General features: G+C 48.1%; 1 protein-coding gene across 1 annotated transcript in view; it reads right to left on the bottom strand.

Annotated features, from left to right (window-relative positions):
* Window positions 1–17,835, bottom strand: part of MED20 (mediator complex subunit 20) — a 114,265-nt gene extending 96,430 nt beyond the window's left edge. Inside the window, exon 1 of the mRNA XM_079147799.1 lies at window positions 17,789–17,835. The gene's annotated coding sequence lies outside the window, so the exon portion shown is untranslated. The remainder of the gene's footprint in view (window positions 1–17,788) is intronic.
* Window positions 17,836–18,196: the final 361 nt, after the last annotated feature.

Here is an 18,196-nt window from a genome sequence, read left to right as displayed (position 1 = left end):
TCCCACTCTAAGCTAAGGGACTGCCATGTGTTTTCCTGGGATCCCTGTGGTCCTTTCCAGCTCAGAGCCACAAGGGTGGCTCTCTCAGGAGGCAGAAGGTGACCAGGGAAAACTGAGGTTTAAGCTCCACGTGGTAAGGGACCGGGCCTGTCTTGCTCTTTGTCTTCCACCCACACCCGTGCGAGGTATTCAGTAAACAGCCACCCAGTGGATGAATATGAGTAAGTGAATGAGAGGCTTGGCGCTGGACCCAGAAGACTGCCTGTCGCCATCTAGCCACACAGAGATTCCCATGCAAAGAAGGGAAGCGCTTTTCTTCTTTTGACCTTCTCGACATACCTTCCTCAATGCTGCTCCTTTTCTGAGACCCTCTGAGGCTTGGAGCTCTTCATCTCTGTCGCAACCTCTCAGTGCCTCCTTCTTCTGATGCCCCAGGTGCTTACATTTGACCTTTCTAGCACCACAGAGAGGTGTGGAGGCATAACCCTCCCGTCCCCTCAGAGAACAGCAGGGCCTCCCAAAGCAGCAAATATGGTGCTCCTCAATGGACTTTGCCCGGCTCCTGAAGCACGCCTGGTGGGGCAAGGGCTGCATGATGACCTGCGAGGGACCTCTCTTCAGGGGAAAGGAGAGTCAACCCTACCACCTCCGACCAGAGAGGAAAGAGACGGGGAGGACATTCTCCAAGAGGGTCTGGCCCCTCTGCCCTGGGTTTCCCCTAGAAAGAAATCCACCCAAGAATATTCTAGCAGAGGTTACCCATAGAAAAGCACTCTCATCCACATGACATGAGCTCCCTGCTCCCCCCCCATCTAGATTCCATGGCAAGACTAGCCACTGCCCTCCCCCAGCTCCCCACAATCCACTACCCTGTCTCAAATCCTGTCTTGTACCCAGTATGTAGGGTCCCTAAACTCCCGGGCAGCTGAGTGTGGCAGGTGATCAACTTCTGGTCAAAGGAATACATGATCTGTTCATTTTTAGGTCACATCCTGAAATGGAAGGGCGCTGCCACCTCCCCCTCCCTTCTCTCGTGTCTTCCCACAGGCATAGGAGGGCTCCAGGAGACCCGCAGCATGCCATTTTCCACACCGAGGCATGGAGGAGCAATGAAGTCACAGGGGAAGCCTGGCTCCTGGCACGGTCAGGGTGCGATCACCTCCCCAGGTGTGGGAAATCTCCATTCCGTGAAGCTGCTAACCTCGGGGTCTGTGCTACAGCAGTTAAATCTCCTCTCATGCCTACCCCAGTCCTTTTTTAAAAATTTTCCTTCCTTCATTTCCGCAGTACTGGGGGTTGGACCCAAGGCCTCCTGCATGCTGCGCCATTGAGCAGCACCCGCAGCTCTCTGTCCATTCTTTGGGGCCAAGATGCTGATGGTAAACTGGTAAGTAGAAGGGGCTTCCTCTTCACCATGTCCCCAGTCCTTCAGCTCCCTTCCCTCCAACACCATCAGGTCTGCTTCCCAAGAGTCAGAGAGTACCTTCCAGATAGAGAAGATACCCTGTTCACCCCCATTCCAGATAATATCAAATTAGAGCCAAAGGTGAATCTCTCCCTTCCTTAGACTGTGCAATTGATTCTTTTCTCAAATTGACTATTTCTCAAACTATTTACCTCCTTTTTAAGAAAAAGCTCCTTCATGCTCAGGAAACTACTGCATTATGTCAGGCCAACCCAGTCCTATGTGGAATGAGGTGAGGAGGGGTGGAAAATGGGTGGGTTTCAGATTTGAGCCCAAGATTCCTCTCACCAGCCATGTGACCTCGGGCAAATCTCTTGGTCTAGGTCTCAGTTCCTGCCTTTATAAACAGAGGTATTAGCCAGGCATGGTGGCGCCATGCCTGTAATCCCAGCAGCTCAGGAGGCTGAGGCAGGAGGACTGTGAGTCCGAAGCCAGGCTTAGCAAAAGTGAGGCACTAAGCAACACAGTGAGACCCTGTCTCTGAATTTAAAAATACAAAATAGGGCTGGGGATGTGGCTTAGTGGTCGAGTGCCCCTGAATTTAATTCCAAGTATCCACCCCCCCAAAAAAAAAAAACAGAAACAGAGGCATTAGTAACTGTTCACAGGTTGGTGGAGAGAATTCAAGATGACACCCCTGCCAGGCACATAGTAGGTGCTCACAAAACCACAGCTGTTCTTACTAAGTTTTTTTTGTCTTTTTTTTGTTTTCAGTGGTGCTCGGGATCAAACCCAGGGCTTTGTGTTTGCAAGGCAAGCACTCTACCGACTGAGCTATCTCCCCAGCCCAGCTGTTCTTACTAAGGAGATAAGTATGGGAATGTTGAGGACACAGCTGGAAAAGACTTGAATGACCATCCTGCAGGATGACTGGGAAGGGGGCGGGGGAGAAAACTGGAGAGAGGAAACTGTGGCCATAGAGAGGAAGAGAGAGGCAGAGTTGAGGTGACATCAGGGGAGGGGATGGGAGGGGACGGGAGGGCTCAGCAGTGCCCACACGGGTGCAAGGGTGGAGGACACAGCTGTGGTGTCTATCAGCTGCCCGCAGCTCATCCAATTCCTGTGCCCATCTCAGTTTTGTCACCACCCTGGCACTTCTGCCCGTGTCAGCCACCCTCACCACCATGACCATTGTTGCCACACTGTCAGCTGCTATCTCTTGCCTCATCTTCCTTCCTGGCCCTGAGAGGCAAGAGGGACTGGGGAGCAGCTGCCCTCCCCAGCGACATTGCTGCTCCTGGAGGATGGGGCTGCCTGGGGTGCTGTGTGGGAGCTCAGGCTCTGGAGTCAAACTGGCTTCTGTCCCCAGCTCTAGCATGGAAGAGCCGGGTGACCTAAGCAAGTTAGATGACTCATCCAAAGCTTCCGTTTCCTTGTCTACACAAGTAGGAATAATAGGGGTGTCAAGAAGTGGCAATGAGATCATGCATGTTTAACACCTAGCAGGGCATGGCATACAGTAAGCGCTCAGTAAATGTGTTATCATCAGGACTGTCTTCACAGCTTGAGATGGACAGTCTTATAAGGTCACAGGCATAGAAGGGTCCCACGCTTGGTTTAATACTCTGTCGTTACCATCTTCTTAGTTTTTGAACAAGAAGTTCTGCAAGTTAGGTTGCTGTTCCTGGCCATCATTAGCATAGTTATCAAGTCTGCTGACTGCAAGGTGGCTATACGAGTGAGGGCATGTCCTGCAGTCTGCTGGAGATGTGGGACATTAGAGGGCCTTGGGGGCCTCGAGGGAATCATTTAAGTACAGTGATATGGAACCAAGCTAGGAGGCCAGCAGACAGACTAAGAGGTTAGTGATACCACCCACATCCTTGGCAATAGGAGGTGCCTTCTTTCAACAATCCCACAACCAAGAGTAAAGGATTTGACTCCCTGTATACCCAGGCTACAGGCCATGTGCAAGCTAGGAACAGAGAGGTCATGTCCATGGAGTCCCTACATCTTCAGGATGTGGAGTGACTCCATGGTGGAACCAGTGCTACCCAAAGTCCCTCAGTGCACGGGTCCAGCTGAACCTTACAGATTAGATGGGAGCTGGGAGTGGGTAGCTCAGAAGAAGGGACTTAATCACTACTTGTGGTGGCTTCAGGGACTGGCCCAGTCCCAGGACATGGAGAATTCTGCTTCTTCTTAGACTTTAAATCCCAAGTTAGTACGTGTAGAAAGTAGTCAGGGCACTGCCGTGAGCCCTCAGGAGATGGGGAGCTCTGTGAGCAGTCCCCGGAATTAGGATACCCTTAGACCCTATGCTGAGGAATGAGCTCCCATAAGCCATCTCGGGCTGATATCTTCGGCCTGCTGTCTCCTCTCCTGTGAATTCCTGGAGGCCCACCCACAGTGAACTGACCAAATGTTTATAGACCCAACCTCTGCCCATGCCCCAGGTCCCGCCTCAGCTTCCCCAGACTTGCCACACAGCCTGGCTCTCTGTTTCCAGGACTTCTTAAGGGAAGAGTCTGAGGGTGGGCTGTCCTGGTAGGTGGAGGCTGGCCCTGGAAGAGGCCCTCTCCATCCACCTCCGGCCACCTGTCCTGAATACTCACCCCCAGACAGCTGGAGAGTGGCCCGGAGTCTCTGTTAAGCGGGGAGGGTGGGTGCGAAGGCTGCTCTAAGGGAACCTCGCCAAGGCCTGAGGGGAGGCCCCTGTGGCTGATGGGGATGCTGAGCGAGCATGTATGGGGGTGGGGTGAACGTGTGAGAAGTGGGAATTGGGGTGGGATCAGAGAACGGAATGTGGAGCTCATTCTCCTGGGGGCACAGCTGTTTATTTTGATCTCTCCCGTCAGCTGCCACATGTTTCTTATCTTGGGGCTCAATCCAGGCTCCACCTCCTTCTCTGTTGCTGTGCTGAGGAGGCAGACACTGTGGGATACAGCCCTGCTTCCTGCCTGCACCGCTCTAGTCCCCCACTCCCGGCGAAAAGGGACGAAAAGACCAAGGATGTCAGGGAGAAAGGCGTGCCCCACTTCACACGCACTCTGTCCACGGGTCACTGGGGCTTGCAAGGGAGTCCTCTGCCCCGCTTCTGACTCTGCCCACCCCAACTGCCATGATACCCTGAGTTGGTCACCCCCGAGTTGCCTGGATATGTCACAGTTTTATTGATGCCACAGAACTTGAAGGGCTTGCAGATAGTGTGGGCTCAGCTGGCGCTAAGGGCAGAGGCAGCTGGGAACTTTCCATCCACGCAGGCTCTGGCCTGGCCCTTACTGGACCTCTCACGGTCAACTTTGTACTGGGCATCTGCTGCCTCCAATAAGACACCACCAAAGTAATGAGACAGATTTTCTATAGACTCATGGAAACACGACTCAGGATGTGTTTTCTCTTCTTCATGTTATTGCAGAACAGAAACATAAAAGGGGAAAAAGGTAGGAAAAAATATCTGCCTTAGTTCTATCCTCCCCCCAAAAGACAACCACTGTCACCATTTTGGAATATTTCCTTCCAGTCTTGTGCTTGTGTTATATAAAATATGTAGTTGTAAATATACTGAATGTACAATTTTGTTTCCTGATTTCTCATAACATCACCACAGGAGTCATCTTCATGGTACTACGTATTTTTTGCAACTGATTTTTTTTTTTTTTTTTTCCTTGAGACAGGGTATCACTGTGTTGCCCAGGTAGGTCTCAAACTCCTAGGTTCAAACGCTCTTCTGCCTCAGTCTCCGGAGGAGGACTTCTACAGGTGAATGCCTTCAAACCTGACATTTTTTAATGGCTAATATTCCATTCAATAGATACACTGCAGTCTGACTCTCTGTTGTGAGACACGACATTGTTCCAGTGGACACAGTGTTTTCTACATGTGGATCCCTTAGCGGAATCACCAAGGCAAGGGTCAGAATGTTTCGGAGGCATTGGATTTTGATATCCATGGCCACACTGCTTTTTGCTTTTTTTTTTTTAATTTTTCAGAAGTATTATTTTTAGGGCTGGGGATATAGCTCAGTTGGTAGAGTGCTTGCCTTGCATGCACAAGGCCCTGGGTTCAATCCCCAGCACCAAAAAAAAAAAAAAAAAAAAAAAAAGAAAGAAAAAAAGAAAAAAAATATTTATTTTTGAATTGACAGATAAAATTGCACTTCTGTACAAAATTATATATACAGACACACACACATGCATTGTGAAATAGTTAAGTCTAGCTAACTGATGTATGCATTATCTCGTATAGTTATCATTTTTTGAAGACAACACTGATCTCCTCTCTTAACATTTTTCAAGAAGGTAACTATAGCTGGGTGTGGTAACACATGCTTGTAATCCCAACAACTCAATCCTGAGCCAGGAGGATGGCAAGTTCAAGGCCAGACTCCATAATTTAGGGAAGCCTTAATCAATTTAGCAAAAACCTGTCTCAAAATAAAAAATAGAACTGGGGATATGATTCAGAGGTAAAAAGTCCCTGGGTTAATCCCCAGTACCAAAAAAAAAAAAAAAAAAAAAAAAAAAATTAACATCATATCACTAATTATATTCATCATGCAATATAATAGATTTCTTAAACTTTTTCTTCCTATAAAACAGTAATTTTGAATCTTTTGACCAACAACTGATATCTCTTCAATAGCCTTTCCCCATTACAACCTTTTTTTTTTTTAACTTTCTGATACTGGGGATTAAAATCAGGGGCACTCTACCATTGAGACATATCCCACAGCCCTTTTTTAGTTTGAGACAGGGTCTCACTAAGTTGCTTAGGGCCTTGCTAAATTGCTGAGGCTGGCTTTGAACTTGTGATCTGCCTGCCTTAGCCTCCAGACTCCCTGGGATTACAGGCAGTGCCACTGGCCATGGCCACACTGCTTTCTGAAGGTAGAATTTACTCAGAGAGGCTGGGCGTGGTGGCACATGCCTGTAATCCCAGTGGCTCAGGAAGCTGAGACAGTAGGATGACAAGTTCAAAGCCAGCCTCAGCAATTTAGTGAGGCCCTAAGCAACTTAGTGACCCTGTCTTAAAATAAAAAATGGAGTGGGGATGTGGCTCAGTGGTTAAGTGTTCCTGAGTTCAATTCCTGGTACCAAAAAAAAAAAAAAAAAAAAAAAAAAAAAAAAAAAAAAAAAAACCAATTTACCCAGAGACCAGTTTTTAATGCAACACCACTTATGGTTAGATTTTTTTTTTTTTAATGTTCCTATGTCATATTACTTGCTCCCCTCCCCAGTAGCACTGCCACTTTGGGGAGTTCCCTCTCCCCTCCTGTAAATTCAGGAGTCGTGCTCCTTAAACTGTGCCTCAGATGCGCATCTAGGCTGCCAGGTCCAGCAGGGCAAAGATGACCAGTCAGTTGCTCTCTTTGCAGGTACCTCTTCCCAGCTCTGGGGCACTTTTGGTTTCTGCCCATTTCCAAGCCTCCTGAAGGATCCCTGAGTTCCCTATCTTCTCCCAATGAATCCCCTTTGCTTTATGTTGGACAGTCCATTCTGCTGCTAACAGAACCCTAAAATACTGATACCACCCCAACTTGGTGTTTTTCAAATTGCAAGTCAGGACGTGCTCCTGGCTCATGAAATCACCAAGTTAATCTTGACCAGCATGGTTTAAAAGGAAACAACAGGATAGAATTTTTTTTTAAAATACCAAATTACATCCTCTGTATGGAGGGTAAATATTGCTTAGGGAGCCTTGTTTGGTTCATATATGCATACATGCATATGTCCATATGTATGGAGATCAAATGGGTTAAAATCAAAACATTAAAAAAATTTTTTTAGTTGTTTATCAATGAACCTTTATTTATATGCAGTGATGAGAATAAAACCCAGTGCCTCACACATGCCAGGCAAGCGCTCTACCACTGAGCCACAACCCCACCCCACAAACATTTCTTTTTGAGAAGCATCACCCTAATTGGACTTGAGTTACTTGAGACTAAAGAATAAAGCCAAGTCCCCTAAATAGATTTTATATTTCTTGCCAAAATTTTAGTACCTAGACAAATATACTTTTTTGCCAAGAGGATGGTGTATTTCAAGGTCCACCCTTGATTTCCCCTTGCCCTAGCCTTTAGTCAGTCATACTTGGTGATAAGAGACATCTTTTCCTCCTGGTTTAGCTTTTCCATTAATGGTACCGACGTCTGCCACGCTGAGAGGCACAGTGGTGGTCCTTGGTTCTTCTCATGGTGCACTTGCAGAGGAGCACCTCAGGGCACGTGGTCTAGCAGGGGAGAAGGAATGCAAGCAGCCACGTGCCACGCATGCCTCGTACTTCATTGGAGAAGCATGCACGGTCCCTCCCCGGGAAGGGCAGATGGTTCTTCATACCTTCCCCACGATTACTGAGTTCTGTTGTTTCTACTGTCAAAATATTTTGCCAAATCGCCCCCTTGTTTCCATTCTACTGCTGTCACCCTAGTTTCTATCCTTTTCATAATCTTGAATAATCTCTCTCTCGCCTGTTCTATTTTTCTACTATTGCCCTAGGAATTATCTAGCAACAGCTCTGACCCTGCCACTTCTGTGCTCAAAAACCATCAATGGCTCCCTTTTACCCACTAAATAAAGTCCGACACTCCCCACCAACTCAAACTTCTTTACTACTGTCCCAAATGATTGTTCCACCTTCATGTCCCACTAGGCCAGTTGTCCGCAGGCCACCAGGCCAGACCAACAAGGTCCCCCCATTTCCAATGACATATCTGTCTGAGCCCAGATGTTCTTCATATGCATCAACCAAAACCATATAGTACAATAGACTGAGGTGAAAGCAGCCATGACAATCCAGCTGTCTTCCATTAAATCAGGCATTTAAAGAGATTAGCAAAAATGTAAATCAAGGCCACACTTCTCATTAATTTTTTTGTTTTGGGAAATACAGTTATCATTTTATTAAAAATATGATACTTGGGCTGGGGCTGTAGCTCAGTGGTAGAGCGCTTGCTGACCATGTATGAGGCACTGGGTTCAATTCACATATAAATAAATGAATAAAATAAAGGTCCATCAACAACTAATAAAAATATTTTTAAAAACAATATACTTATGTCAACAAATTCAAATTTTTTATTTTAAAGGACTTAATAAGTATTTTTTAAATGTCTCAATTTTTTTTTTAATAGAAACTCAATAGCCTACAAAAACAAAACTCTTTGGATCCTCATAAAAAAAATGGAGGGGAGGTACTGGGGTTTGAACTCAGGGGCACTTGACCACTGAGCCACATCCCTCGCCCTATTTTGTACATGAGACAGGGTCTCACTGAGTTGCTTAGCGCCTCTCTGCTGAGGCTGGCTTTGAACTCACGATGCTCCTGCCTCAGCTTCCCAAGCCACTGGGATTACAGGCATGTACCTGTAATATACCATGCCTGGCTTCCTCAAAAAAATTTAAAGATGTTAAGTGTTTCTGGGACCAGAATGTTTGAGAACTGCTGCATTAGACCTCACATGTCAGCGGAAGCAGACACCACCCGGTCTCTCAGATGCCCAGTTCTCCCCATTCTTTGCCCTTCCTTGTGTTTCACCTCTCTGCCCCACTGCATTGCTGGACTTTTTCAAACTATTTAAAAAAGTAAGCCAGGCATGGTGGTGCACGCCTGTAATCCCAGCGACTCAGGAGGCTGACGCAGGAGGATCCCAAGTTCAAGGCCACCCTCAGCAACTTAGTGAGACCCTGTCTTAAAAATAAAAAACAAACACCTTTATTTTATTTTTATGTGGTGCTGCGAATCGAACCCAGAGCCTCATGCGGGTTAAAATAAAAAATATTTAAAAATAAAATTAAAAAGGTTGGGGATATAGTTCAGTGTTCAGTGGTAAAGTGCCCCTGGGCTAAATCCCTGGCATCAAAGAAGAAAAAATTGTTCTAGAAACAATAGTGATTGTAGAAAAAGAATAAGAAATAAGCCTAATAATTGTCAAAGAAATAAGAATGGAAAAAGGATTATTTCTGTAATAAGGCTTTCAGTGAAAAAGAACATTCACAAAAATAAAAAGATACAAATTAAAAGCAGTTCTAATTTGTGTCTTTTTACTTCTAACCACCACTTAAAACTGCTCCTGAACACTTTTTTATCAAATCATTAAATCCTCTTTGCGGGGGCTGAGGATGTAGACAGTGGTAGAGTGATTGTCTAGCATGCTTTGGGCCCTGGATTCAATTCCCAGCACTACAAAAACAAAACAAAATGAAAAAACCCTCCCCCTTTTTATTTCCTCCAATGGTACCTTTGAGAAGAAATTCCTGGCTAACCCTTCCAAAAGTAACTGCTTCCTTCTCGACATTTCCATAGCACATTTGGATGGCCCAGGCAGCCCACGGAAACATGCATAATGAATTCCTAAATTTGCCCAGTTAATGGACATAAATTTAATTGGAGGAGACTCTAATCAACCATAGAAGTCTGCACACTCTTTATATTATGGGTTTCCTTATCCCAAGCTCAACATAATGTTCACCCAAAGACTTGGTCATCTGTCCCAATGAAAACTGTCCATGCTGAAGACTCATAGAGATGGGAGAGAAAGCCCAAACTGTTTTGTGAGCGGTTGAAGGAGACTTTAATACTGACTTTGAACCCAATACTGCATAAAATGTAATTCCACTACATAAGAAGAATGGACAAATGAATAGCCCTAGGGCTCCTGAAACTTATACATGTTGTTGGAGGACTATAATAGGGAGATGAGCTCAAGAGTCCTACACCTGGGCTGGGGTTGTGACTCAGTGGTAAAGTGCTTGCCTAGCATGTGTGAGACACTGGGTTCGATCCTCAGCACCACATAAAAATAAATAAAACAAATACAGATATTGTGTCCATCTACAACTAAATATATTAAAAAAAAAAGTCCTACACCTATTCAGTCCGGTCCTTGGGCCAGATAAGTGGCATCCACTCTGGGCAGGGCTGCTGCCCACTTCTGGGTGGAGTATCTTGAGACCTCTGGCTTTCCTGCAAAGGACAAGTTAACCCGTCCAGCTCCAGGATCCAACTTAACCACCAGTTCCAGAGGTGGGCCCTTGGCTACTGCCCCAGTGCCACACCCCTGCCCAAGGTGTGGGAATCTACTCTCTAGTCTTAGGGAAGAGTAAGGAAAGGAAAATGAGTATTGAGGGGGAGGAAAATCTTATTTATACCATCACTGAAGTTGGGCGGCTGTGGTCAGGCTGATTCATCCAGGGCTCCCCAGATAGGTCAGGGCCCCAGCCCCACCTAGCAAGCTCACATTCACCACCACCCACTCCTGCTTCCTGGGTCCCGTGCAACACCTGACCTGCCTGCTGGGGCAGGGCTGGGCCATTCTTGCCCCTTCCCTTCCATCTTGCTTGATTTAGCAACTAATCCTGAAGCTCTGGCCAAGAGCACTGAGGGATCCAGGATGCTCTGGGATTGCTGGGGGTGCGGGAGGGGCTCACATCGGTGCCAGCACACCTCCAGGCATATGTGCATGTCACTCACGGAGGAAGGTCATGGGGCCTGCCAGTCTGCTCTACTAGTTCTGATACTGTGTATAGGACACTATCTCAGCAGGAAACCTGGTGTCATCTCACACGCCTCCCCCCCGCCGGGGGGTGGGTGCACACAGGTCCATGCCATGCATACACATTGTGTAAGGAAAGTCTGTCTCCGGTCAGAGTTCTCCCAGCCACCAGGCTCTCTCCCATACACGGACCAGTTGTATGACCTTGGGCTTATATAACCTCTGTGCCTCAGTTTATTTATCTGTAAAATAAGTAAACCTCATAGGATTCTTATGAGGGATTAAATGAGAAATAAGTTAATACATAAAAGTATCATAAACTTATTTAAAATGGCACAAAGCATACAGAGGCATTTACAACACCCGTGCAAAGATCTATTATCGTCAGATCTGAGAGGAAAAACTCAGTCTTAGAGGTAGAAGTCAAGTTCACTCAAAGAAAAGATGGAGGCTGCCCCTGGGACCAGTAAGCAACCAGCTGAATGGAAGAGAGGAGGAAAGAGAGGCCCTGGAGATTGTTGGATGCCCTGGCCCTCACTCTTCCCCGAGTACATCTGAGAGTCTGTAACCCTGAGATTCTTCCCACAGTGATGAAAATGGATTCCACATTTGAAGAGCCTCCAAGTTTGTGGGTTTTGTAGTAGACACTGCTTAGCAAACAGGGGATGGAGCCGGGAGAAAGGACAAAGTGGCTTTGAATCTCAGGGGCCTGCTGCTGGGAGGAATCAACTTTCCCCTCCATTCCCTACAGACAGTCTGATCTATCTGGATGCCAGAGAAAAAGCCCTCCTCTGGGTGTTATTCACAGTTGATTCCACCATGCCCAGCACAGTGAGCTTCACAAACCAGAGCTTAAGAAAGATTCCATGAATAACAGATGGATGCCTTCCTGGGGACAAGCAGAGGGGCCCCTGTACCCCTTCCTCCCATCTCCCGGCCAGTCCTCTCCTCCTCCAGCTGGAGCTCAAATTGGAGCTCAAGGTCTGCATCTGTCTGAGGCCCCTGTCCTGACTTCCTTTCCCAGAACTCAGGGAGCCCAGGGGAGGGGGCGGGGAGGAGCATCAGGGAGGGAAAGGAACAAGTGGGAGGGCGCCTTGGAGCAGAGAACACTGGGGCCAGGACTGGGAGCTTCTGGGACTGTCCCAGCTTCAAGTATTTTGTCCAACTGTCTGACTAGAGGCCAGAACGTGTGGCCAATTTTTATTCTAGGAGAAAGAGGGTAAAATGAAGCTCTCTTTGGTTTTGAATGGCCCTCAGGCCCACCTGAAGAGCACAATTTGAATAATGATTATGATAATATTATGAAAATGATGATAGCACTGTCACTTATAAGGACTTACGGACCGCCTGGCACTCAGCAGGCTTTGTATTATCTCCTAAGCCTAGTGCGGGTTACGCTCTGAAGTCTCAGTTTCCCCAAATGTAAAGGCATAATAATAATGCCTCCTTGCTGAGGATAGAGTTCAGTGGTAGAGCACTTACCTAATTCATGCAAGGCTCTGGGTTGATCCCCAGGGGGAAAAACAAGCCTCCTTCACTGGGGCTACTGTGAAGATGCAAGAAGATATTTATCATATATTCAATTAATATTAGTTATTATGAATCCTCACAATGACCAGGTGAGGAAGGGACTACAGATGAAGAAACTGCTTCACACAGCCAGAGACCAGATCAGCTAGCAATGGGGTGGTGTGTCTACAAAGCACAGGGTTTCTCCACCACTCCATCAGAGTGCAGATTACTGACTATGTGCATAAACTTTATAGCCAAATGGCTGTAATCTCTTAGTTTATTCACCTGTAAAATGAGCATTGCATTTCACAAGGCTATTGGGGATTCCTCCTGTTATGAAGCACAGAATTACTAGTTATGAACTCTTTCTATGGGCCTGTCCTGCATGGCGCCCTCTGGCCACAAAGCTTGTAACTGTACTCTCAGACTTTGCTCATTCTAGGCTCTATCTGCTCTCTGTACCTGCAGCCCAATGACTCTGTGCTTTCCTAAGGGTCTGAGGGACAGTAATCAGATCTGGGTCAACAAAAGAGGAGCCTAACTCTCTCCTCCCTGACCTTTCTAGACACATTTCCTCAGCCGTTACTCTCTTACCTCAAGAGTGGCTGCTGGGGGAATTTTAACCAGGGTGGGAGAACTGGTCAGGCTGCAAAGGGCAAATAGTTTCAGAGGGGTGGGGCTCCTGAGGCCCCTACAGGAGATGACATGGTTGTCACATCCTCCGAAGGCTATGAAAGGCCATTCCACATTACGTATCCTGTTGTGTCCATGAGAAAGAACTACTGACCTTGCCCTCTGTTCCCTGACACATGGGTCCTTCTATCTCAAGGGTAAAGGAAGGTCAGGAAGGGGGAAGAGAGGTGTGGGAGGGATCCCTGACCTAGGAGAGAGAGCCTGCTCCAGCGGCAGAAGCCACACACTCTGGCCTGAATCCTAAGAGCAACATTTTATGGGGACTTTGCTGGATCAAAAGTGGCTCTCTCCAACTGGGGCTGTAGCTCAGGGGCAGAGCACTTGCCTAGCATGTGTGAGGCACCGGGTTTGATCCTTAGCAGCACATAAAAATAAACATAGAAAATAAAAGCATTCTGTCCTACAACTACAAGGGGGGAAAAAGTGGTTTTCTGGGCCCTGGTTACATTTAAGCTGCTGAAGGTGGGGTGGGGTCAGAGGTCCCACGAAACCAGTTGGCGCTTGAAAGACCAGGTGGTGTTCTTCACCCAATCCAGCACCTCTTGCAGCTGGAGCGACAACCTGGGCAACAGCTCCACCTGGTGGTCAGATAGGGTCTACCATGGGCCAGGGAGTGCGGGAGCAAAGGGGAGACTGAAGTGTTGGGGGGGTCACCATGGAGGTCTTGAGGTAGAAGGAGCTCTGAGGTCTTGCTAGCAGAAACCCCTCTTAGAGCATGCGCTCTAGACTACCCTAGACAGGACTCACTTCTTTAAACAAAAATTAAGCAATTATACGTTAAGAAAGTTCTTATGCTTTTTAGAAATCTGCTTCTAGTTCCTGCCCCGCCTCTTCCTCAGGGCTCCCTAGGGCAACCTTTCAAGTAACTCAATACAGCTTCTTCCCACTTGCTTCATCCTTCCAGAGTCTGACCTCAACCTTTCACCCACTGCATCATTTTTTCATTTGCCTTTCTTCCAGTGTATTCACTTCCAGGAAATCCCTTCCAATTCTACTCCAAATCCTTTTCTCCATCACTGTTTTAAAATCACCTTTAGCTCTCAACCTCCATTACTGGGAGTTAATTCACAAGTAAAGAGCACAGACTTTGAAATCAGACAGATCCATGCTCCAATCTGGACATTGCCACTTAGCTGAGTGACCCTGGGTGAGTTTCTTAGCCTTTCTGAGTTTGCTTCCTCATCTATAAATTGAGGATAGAGGTATTTATCACCTGGAATTGTGGTGACTACCAAATGAGATAAAGCAGTAAAGACTTAGGATACCTCCTGGCAACATCGTTTCGCTCCTAAGTAGCCATTACAGCCACATTCCTCTATATTTAAAGGTTGTACAGTGCTTTGGGGAAAAGAAGGTGAAGGGGCAGAAGGAGAAAAGGAAACTTTATGAAGTTAGCCTTTCCCAGGTGAAATAGGTTTCCAATCCCACTTCTATGGTGTCCCTGGCCACTGGCTGTAATGGCACAGGCACTGACAGCTTTTTGAAAGGCAGAGGATTTAAAATTTAAATGTCTTTGTGGGCAAGATAAACACACCTACTGCTGGGCGAGGAAAGGGAAACTTGGCAGGAGCCCCAGAACTTTCCCCACCCCCAGCCCTCTCTAAACTTCCTCTTGTGGTTTCTCAAGAGTACAACCTGTTCTTCACAGACAAGCTAGGGCCTGGGCAGGGGGCCTGGGGCACCCCACTCCAGGAGCAGGAGGAAGGTGGGGGTGGGCAGAGGAGCAGCCTGGAGGCCTGCTTACCTGTTATCTAGTGCCCTGTTTCCTCCCTCTGCCCTCAACTCCATGCCCCTCAACACACACCCATCTCTCAAGGACAGTTGCAGGAGGTGGTCTGACAACTGGCAGAGGGACCTGCATTGGAGCCTCCCCAGACCTGTGCACATAGCCCTTGTGAGAAACTGAGGGTTTCAGCAAGGAAGTAGGAAAATGGCTGGGATCCACAGAAACTCTGCCCTGTGGTCCGGCTCACATCATGGGCAGTGGGGCAGCCTGTCTGAAGGAACTGGAACAGAGACATGGCTTTGGATACAGCAGCCAAGGGGAAGAGAGGCAGTGAGCGTCTGAAGATTGCTCTCGCTCCTAGACCATCTTCCTTACTCCACTACCTCGCTAGCATGTTCCTCATGGAGTCTAGAATGTGAGGGTGTCTGCTCTTCTGCCTTTTTTTTTTTTTTTTTTTTTTTTTTTGGTACGAAGGTTGAACCCAGGGACACTTTACCCCTGAGCTACATCCCTAGTCCTTTTGATTTTGAGACAAGGTCTTGATAAGTTGTTGAGGCTGGCTTCAAATCTGTGAGCTCCTGAGTGACTGTGATTCACAGGTATGAACCACAGTGCCAGAGGTCTCTGTTACTGTTCAAGATGCCCAACGAAACAAGTGCTTTGGTTTCCCACATCCCCGGATTCCAGTACATCACAACCATGTTGAGAAGTTTTTTCATGCATCTAACCTTGGGTGGTTCCTCTTGGTTAATTACACATTCCCTTCCTTTTCACACAGAAGAAAACACACCACCCCACACTCCCCTCCCACAGCCATTAGGAAAGGAGAGCAGCAATATGCAGTCCCCACAACCCTACTCCAGGTCTGCTAGGGTTCTCTGTAAACTGTGTGTGAAATGTGAACCCATGCTCAGCAAACAGACTGCTGCTCACACCTTATGTGCCACACAAAACATCAGACCAGGTAGGACCATGGTCTCCCTCGGAAGACCCTAAGCTCCTGACTCAAAAGCACATTCTTTGTGATTAGTCAAGGAGGTAGGCTGACTTGGTGTTTAAGAGCAGGACCTTCCAGGTGAAGTTGGTTGTGTGTGTGTATGTGTGAGACTGGGGATTGAACCGGTGCTAGGAAAGCACTCTACCTCTGATCTACCTCCCCAGACCTTTTAATTTTATTTTGGGACAGGGTGTCACTAAGTTGCTCAGGCTGGCTTAGATCTTGCAGTACTCCTGCCTCAGCCTCCTAAGTCACTGGGATCACAGGTGTGCACCACTGTACCCAGCCATATATTGGGCTTAGATTCCAGTTCCACTTATTCATTTCTTGTTCCTTCTTTAGGAAGATTACTTGTCTCCTGTGCCACAGATTCTACACCTATAACATGGAGCCCATCCTAGTGACTACTTCTCAGGGCTAACAGAAGATTTAAATGAGATGCTTCATCTAAGCCACTTAGGAGAGCACCTGATAGTTCTGTTTAACCTAGCTTGTCACAGTCCAAGCCCTTGAGCAAAGGGAAAAAGGAAGGAGAAGGCACTTGGAACCATAGTGATTATATGGGCTTAAGGACTGAGCATAGCCTGGGACCCTGTTAGGATGATCAGGGATGCTTTAAATTTAAATCCCAGGGTGTAGAAGCTCTGACTTGTTTACCATGATGTCTCCAACATCCAGACTGTGTAGAGAGAGTCTGGCCACAACAAATACTGTTAAATAAGTTCAAAAACTGTGGTGCTGGGCTGGGGAGATAGCTCAGTTGGTAGAGGGCTTGCCTTGCAAGCACAAGGCCCTGGGTTCAATCCCCAGCACCGCAAAACAACAACAACAACAACAGAAACTGTGGTGCTAGTCATATTGCAAAGGAACCAGGAATGGAAGAATCAGCAGGGACACAATGAGAGAGCTTCTTTCCCACTCATGTCTGGTCCCATGGTCCCAAAGGGAACTGAGGTGGTGGGCAGATGGCGAGGGCTTGTTAGAGGAAACCATCTGGGTACCCAGGATTGGAAACAGGTACCAAGGATGGTGGACCCTGCTAGTTGCACCCAACTGAGAGTTCCTGGGATCTTGGAAACCAGCTCAGAAACTTGCCTTTCATTGAATTCATTCTGTTCATTCCCACGTCTTCTTCAAACCTGACAGTGGGTGAAAGAGTCTAGTCACTGATCGTAGTGTCTCCCACTGTCCAATGGAACCGGGTTCAGTCCAGCTCTGAGGAGTAAGTGTCCCCAAAGACCTCCCACAAAATTCTGTCTGGTTAACTATTCAACTTCCAGAACCCACTTCAAATGTCCTTTTTTCTGGAAAGCCCTCCCATCCTCACCAACTTCCCCAGCCACAACACCTGGCCCTTTATCTCTTGGGCTGTGACCCATACTACCTACTATAGATGAACATCGCTCCTGCCTTCAGCATCCCATACAAAGCCAAGCACAACCAACGATAGTTGGTGCTCAACCAACGCAAATGAATCAGGCACAGCAGTCAACTTATCATTCCTCTTGTCCACACTTGAAGAGAGACTCAGAGGCTAAGAGCATCACCTGTGTACCCATCAAACACCACAGAGGAAAGGTCGCGGAGGGGTCCCTCCTTGACTCTGGCCGGCCTCGGCACCCACCGACTCCCTACCCACGCTGGTCTGCCCCCCACTCCTATCACTGACGTACGAAGCGAAGGCTTAGAGGGAGGCTGTGCAGATGTGCACACATTTAGAGGGCTCAGGGCCTCTGGGGGCTTCCCTGCCCTTCAACTCCCGGAAGAATAGCGCATTAAAAGGGAAAGTGAGCTGAGTTTGGTGGCCAACAGGGGATATGATGCGCGCGAGGCGACCCCCTTAACCCACCCACTTCCAACCCCCAACACGGGGTCTCCAGCTTGATCTGAGCAAAACCCCAGAGAAAGGGGAAGATGCCGAAGTCCATCTATCCTGGCTTCTACAACCCCCAAGCCTACCTCTTTGGCAGGCGAGCCCCCCGGTGCAACGACTGTGGCCGCAGACGCTCTCTCCCGCCGCCCTGGCGGAACCTCAATCGCGGGGAGAAGTATGCACCCCTCCCCTGGGCTCCCCCAGAGAACTAGTGCCCACCCCCGCAGGAGCGGCGTGTTTACAAAGTTCTCGCAGCGCCGCAGATCCCGAGTTTAAAGCTGGGCAGGAAGTGGGGAAGAGGGGGCGGGGGAGACAAAGGGGCTGGGTGCTCGGCTCCGCCGAGGCTCGGTCCCAGACACCCCTGGCACCGCCCCCCGCCCCGCCACCCGCGACCTGCAGACCCCGCCCCACGTGCCCGCTAAGGGGGCGGGGCCCGCCGCGGCTCAGGTGTGGGCAGCCGGGGGCGCTGGCAGGTTCCAGGCTCTGCCCCCTTG

The sequence above is a fragment of the Sciurus vulgaris genome (assembly GCF_902686455.1).
Source record: "Sciurus vulgaris genome assembly, chromosome: 7".
In the NCBI taxonomy this organism is placed as follows: Eukaryota; Metazoa; Chordata; class Mammalia; order Rodentia; family Sciuridae; genus Sciurus; species Sciurus vulgaris.
The sequence above is the reverse complement of the archived record's forward strand: the minus strand, read 5'-3'. Positions and strand labels throughout refer to the sequence as shown.